General features: G+C 41.2%; 1 pseudogene; it reads left to right on the forward strand.

Annotated features, from left to right (window-relative positions):
* Positions 1 to 656: 656 nt before the first annotated feature.
* LOC147642394 (uncharacterized) lies at positions 657 to 2218 on the forward strand (annotated as a pseudogene).
* Positions 2219 to 6452: the final 4234 nt, after the last annotated feature.

Raw genomic sequence — 6452 nt, forward strand, 5'->3', positions numbered from 1 at the left:
CCTTTAAAAGGATGAATGTCCCTAGTGACTATAGCCGCCGCGCCATTAAATTTGTATCCGAAACGATGCGATGGAGGAGGCTTAGACTTTGACTGAAAGGGCGTTATCGCGCCGTGAAGGAGATGAGCTAGCCGGAACGACGCGATAGTGGAGGGTCAGAGGATGTGGGAAGAGCCCTATCGCGTCGTGAAGGAGAATTGGACTTTGACTGAAGGGGCGTTAGAGCGCCGTGAAGGAGATGAGCTAGCCGGAACGACGCGATAGTCGAGGGTCAGAGGATGTGGGAAGACGGTCATTTTTTGACCTCATCTTTTTTATACCCCAATGTAATCAGCGCGACGGGATGAAATATTTTCTACCCAAGTTTCTTAACTGACAGGTACAATACGTGAGAGGAGGCCCTTGCATTTGTTCCAAAGACCTCGTTTTGCTCCATTCAGGTGCTTCACTTCTTTCCCTCAGCTTATCCAACACGACGCGATAGGAGGCCCTCCGAGGTGTTCCAAAGCCCTTGTATCGCGCCGTATTGGTAAGTGCTTCTTGAACCTTTAAACAACCTAGAGGCTTGAATTAAGACGTTGAATTGGTTCTAAGGCAGGTTTTCCACTATGTTTTGGTGCTTCTATTCCATTTCTTTTGCAGATTGAACCGAAGATATGAGTACTAATCTTGAGGGAGGAGAACAAATTTTCGATGACCCAAGTGAAAGGTTGCTGGAGGCCGTTTTGGAGGTTGGTGGAGACATGCAAGTCTACTCAGAGGCATTGAAAATTTTCAATCCCAAATTTGTCCTTGGTGAAATCTTGGATAAATTTAGAGAGTTTATTTCAGATGAATTAAAGGAATTTGAGGATGCAGTTCTTGGTCGGTGTTTGATTCTGGAAGGAAAAGATTACATTCATCTCACTGATTTCACTCAAAATTCTCTTGAAAAAAATAAAGTTTTAAGAAGGTTTGGCAGGTTTTCAAAGAAGTCCAATGTTCTAGTCCCAGAATCCATATCCTGTCAACTCCATGTTAAAAGTTGCAACCTTGTTTCAAAGGACATTGATTTTCTTTTCTTTCTTTTTCTCAAAGATGAGAAAAGTGCTCAAGTTCCAGGTGAAGATGTTCCATCCAAGGATGAATTAAACTTGAATGTCTCCACTGTTTTGAACATAGAGAAATCTGAGACCTTGGAGATGGAAAAGATTGATTTTGCTTCAGAGGAAAAAGAACGTGCAGGTTTGGATGTTGCAGAGTTTAAAGCAAGCACCCTCATCCCTGAACCCATTGAAGATGTGGAGGTGTCTGAGGCCTCCCTTACTATACGAAGCCTCCCCTCCTTTCTTATTAATGACAAAGATTTCATCCCTCTTCATCAGATTCAATTGCAGCTATAGTAGCTGAGGCTTCTGAGGTTGCCTTGGACTTTATTGACACAGAGGAAGAGTCCAAGGAGGAGTTTTTATCTCTTGATCTCCAGACTTCAAATGATTCTTTTGTTACTGCTCCTGATGCACTTGCTGTTTGCATGAAGAGAGTTGAGGAGGAAGCACCTTCTTTGAAGGATGAGGATTTTGAAAACAGGCTCCAGGAGCTTGGTATTCAATCTTTTGGGAGCGATATCAAGCTGAGAGATTTAGAAGAAGAGGTTGCAAAGAAGGAAAAATTTGGTTTATTCAACCTCGTACAGGAGAAGGTTGTTGTTGCAGATGATGAATTGCAGAAGGTTGTTTCATTAATGACCCTTGATATTTTTTCTGTCTTTTAAAGCTTTTTTTAATCAATTATTTTTTTTCTGCAGCTTGAACTTCTTGACAGTGATAATTTTCTTGGAAGAGCCAAAGGTTCACGAGGAAAGGCAACAGAAGGAACCTTTAAGAAAGATTCATCCTCTCTTTTGCACTATCTTCCTTTGTTGGACAAGGCAACCTTTTGTGCCTTTCATAGTCAATATTCTGAAGAGCCTGAGCTACCTTTATTTGCACTAAAGGTATTGTCAAGGTTTCTTGGTTACACACCCCTTCAAATAAATGCTAACAAGATATTGGTTCTTGAGAGAGCTACTGCCCTTAGGATTTTTGGTTATGCTGCAGGCTTTAATGCCTCTAGAGCAGGTTACTTTCTTTGCTATGCTAGCTATGCTGCTGCAGCCAAGGAAAGAGATTTTGAATGTATGATAAATAGTTTATTGAAGAGTAAGAAAGCCTTAAACTATAACCCAGTAAGCCATTAACCCCATCTCCAACAAATCTCATCAAATCATGAGGAGTATGAAAAGAAGGATACCTTCTAGTTTCAGGGTCTGGTGGATATAAACTTCCCTTCCAAAGTCGTTAAACTTCATTGAAATCTGTCAACGGCCTTTGAAAAGAACTTCGTGTAGTCGCATACTCTTTATTGAAACTTAATACTCTTTATTAAGTTTGATAAAGGATGGAACAGAGCAATAAGCATAAAAAGTTAGTAGAGAAAGCTCGTGAAGAACAGAGCCATATCCGAGAGTGACAAAAAAAGGGAGAGAATGGCAAAGAAACAGTGAGAGAGGGGCGGCAAAAATTCAAAAATAAGAATCATGGTCATGTCGGCATTAACTATCCCGGGAATCGTGAAATTGTTTTTTTAATTTTAAAAGGTATGTACTTGAATGCGCTTTAAATAACTTGGATGTGCTTTTATTTAGGAAAATCGCTAAATTTGGAGTCGTTTTGACCGTCAACGGCTCCGCTAATTAGCAAATTAATCACTTCCTTACACAGCCCTTTTTGAGTCGTTTTTGGCCCTAATGTTGATAATTTTTTGAATTTTCTCTTGATTTCTTGGAGTTTTGGCTTAATCTTGCATAATTTCTACTTAATCTTTGGAGATTAGTGGAGGGGAGGCATCATTTCATGTGATTTCATGTGATTTCATGGAGATTTAGCTCATTGGACCTAATTTGGGCACCTTGGACCAATTATTTGGAGCGGGGTACAAAAATTGAATTAATCACCTGTTAATCTCTCTGTTAATCACGTTTATCTTTTGTACTTCTACTCCAAGCTTTCCATAGCCATTACTTCTCATCTTTCCCCCGTTTTGCTCCCATTTGCTAGGGATTTTGTTGATCTTGACTCTTGAGGAGAGGAACACATAGAGTACCAATTTACATGCATTTTTTTGAAAATTTCTAAAAATTTGTTTCCCTTTTCTTTCACTTTGCTCCAAACCCTAATCTCTCTCACATAGCTCACCGTTGTCCATCTCCACTCACTCTAAATGATTTCAAGTGCTATCCTATGCTATCCTATTGCTATAATGGTGTTTATCTTGCTTCTTTTTGACCATGAGGGTAGGCGTGGATGCACTGTTTTCCCACAAAGCCTCACGGCCTAAATTCACAAGGAGATGGTCAAGTGCATCATCAAACCTAAGCCAAGATTTATGAAGTTTGGTTGTTAGCGATGATGTTTGGCATATTTTTGGTGGATTTTGGGGAGTTCTTCATTGCTATTGGAGAGGGAGAAGAGGAGGTTTGAGCAGCCCTCAAAAATTGCAAAAATCTTCAAGATTTGGATACATTGGAGGCTCTATCAAGCAACAATCCAACCATTGAAGCTTTCGGAATACCATTGGTGAGTTGCTATGGCCATTTTCTCAAGCATTAGTGATTAATCCTCATGCTATGGACAAATTGGGGTTATTCATGAAAGGAAACCCTAATTTACAAAATTTTAACATTCCTACATAACTCATGATCCATTGGAAAGTGATTACATGCTCTAATGGGGATGCATAGAAAGCTTATTGCTTACATCTTTCTTTAATCACACCCATTTGGATGTCATGTGGCCATTTGTGAGACAAATGCAAGATTCTTTGATGAATCCATGCATAAATGGATGAAGGAATGCATATGCTTAGATGCATTGATTGAGCCACATGCATGGAGTGGATGTTGGGTAATAATGAGAAGGCTTTTGCTATGGACATGATGCTTTTATGCATTGGAATGATGCTATTGAGCATTGGAAGAGCTTGATGTGTGATTGGAATCAATTGGTAATGCTACATTCGAATGCAAGTTGATGCCCTTGAATGCCATTTGATGCCAATTACTCATAAGCAATGCTTATGGGAGTGATACCAATTGGATATTGATGTCATTGGTATATGGTATTACCTCACTTATGCTTATTGATTGATGTTGGATCTTTGGATGAATGGCGGACATTTGGAGCTATGTGGATAAGCATGAGTTCATGCATAATGGTTTATGAGTATATTGTAATGGGCATGAGTCATGCCACATCCTTGTAAGTGATCCGTCTCATTTTCGTATTCAAGCTATATGCACCTCACAATTGTTTGCACTCACTTTAATTTCTAGAAACTAGATATATTGGTGAGGGTACCCCGGGTGTTGGTGGAGAGGCCCGGGGAGGAGCATGGCTTGAATCCACCGTGCCGTGAGTGCCGTGGTAAAGCGGTACGGTGGAGGATTAGGTGTGGAGGTGAAGACTTGGCCTTAACCCGTGCCTTGGTTCCGACTAGGTACGGGGGTGAGAAGAGCCTGGCCGAGAGATCGGCAAGCTTCAACGTGCTACACCAACGATCTTCGCACAATCATCCTCTTGGTTTATGTACATGGCAATGGCGCCTTAATATGGACATCTCATGGGAATTGATCTTGCATTATGCCATGGGAAACGTATGGTGAATGCTTGGAATTGCAAGGAATTTGTATGCCTTTTGGTGATGCAAGTTGAGGCACATGCTATGTAATGGATGGGAATTGATAAGAGGATTATGGATTTTTGCATTGCCACTTGAGAAAAATTGAGATTTAGTTCCTAAAACAAAGGAGACTGTCAAAATTTTCTCGAATTTTTGGTCATACATGGACAATTGAAACTTGTGGAGCATAATTTGCAGACCTTGGGAGGCCAATGAGGTGCGAAAGGTGTTGACATTGGTTTGGGAGCAAACAAAGATCAACTACGCACAAAAAGGGTCACTTTGGCAAGAATCTGCAGATTCACAAAAACTCTCATTTAGTCCCAACCCTTTTGGACTGAATTAAAAGGGATCCTATGAGCTCTTAGTGCTTCCTTAGAGCTACCCACCAACGAGCCCTTAACCTCCGCATTTTGATATCTCTTTAGGGTAGAATTTAGGGTTTTTGTAGAAATAGTAAACCCTAATTCAGTCATCACAGGGGTTTGAAGGTTTTCTAGATCCAATTACATAGGCTTGTAGTACTCATCGAAGGCTTCCATTTGAGCTAAAAAAGTTTTGCATTTGGATATCTCTAGCTCAAGTTGTACCCAAAATACCGTTTCAACCTATAACCCTATAAACCCTAAAACAGAGAATAGTAACACACCTCATCTCTTACGGGTCTTTGCATAGTGATCTAGTACACTTCATTAGCTCTCCAACAAGCTTTAGATCACTTCAATCGGACATCCCTACCTCAATTTAGAGCCAAATTTTTGAAACCGAAGGTTTCCATGGGGCCGAAGCCAAAAGGGCCGAGGCGCAACACTTTGGCTTCCGATGAGGTAGAGGGTGAAGAGGCAATGATGGAACAAGGAATTTTGGATGCTCCGGAGGATACTCTTGGGCACACTTCAAGAGAAGGGGATACTTTTGGGCATACTTCACAAGAAGGGAATGAGGAGTTGAATGTCGGAAGTGCCCATAATAAGCACACTCCACAATCTTCGCATGCCATCCCCATCGATTCGATCATGCAAATGCTGATGGAAATGAATGCTAAGATAGACACGATGGCTACAACGGTGGAAGTCAATGGTAGGCTTGACACTATGGCTACAAGGATGGAAGTTTTGGAAGAGAGGGTCGCTTAGCCAATGAGCCAACCTTCCTATGAAAATGGTCATGGTGCTTTACATGAAGGTAAGCAATTTGGGACAGCTTTTGAAGGCCGTAGGGAAGGCAAGCTACCCATGGTACAAGAGGTTTCTCCCAAGGTAACACATGAGCATTCCACCAAGAATGTCACTTTCGGATTCATGTGGTGGATGCTAGAAAGCCTTCTATGCGGGAGATGAAGCCTACTACATTCCAAGCGGGTTCTTCTCAATTGGATGGAAAGCAACATGTACCTACATTCAGACATGAGGAGTCAAATTTTGGGGATCTGAGGAGAGTACCTTTGAAACCCAAAGCAAATCAGTTCTCCATGCTTGAAGAGGAGGTGTATGATATGGATGATGTGGTTGAGCTTGATTTGGAACATATGTCATTCATTGAGAGACAAAGAGAAGCTCATGATAGGTGGATGGAAATGCCAAATTTCCTCAAGAGGGAGTACAAGGATTTTGCACAATTCCTTGGATCTTTTGTGCAAATGCAAAAGCACAAGCCCTCGCACCATCATGAGAATGCATCATCAACCGTGTCAAAGGATGTAAAGGATAAGATTTCACTCTCTAAGTTCAAGGGTGATGGTTCAGCCCCACATG

Source organism: Cibotium barometz, chromosome 1, assembly GCF_041138505.1.
Source record: "Cibotium barometz isolate CiBa-2024 chromosome 1, ASM4113850v1, whole genome shotgun sequence".
Lineage (NCBI taxonomy): Eukaryota > Viridiplantae > Streptophyta > Polypodiopsida > Cyatheales > Cibotiaceae > Cibotium > Cibotium barometz.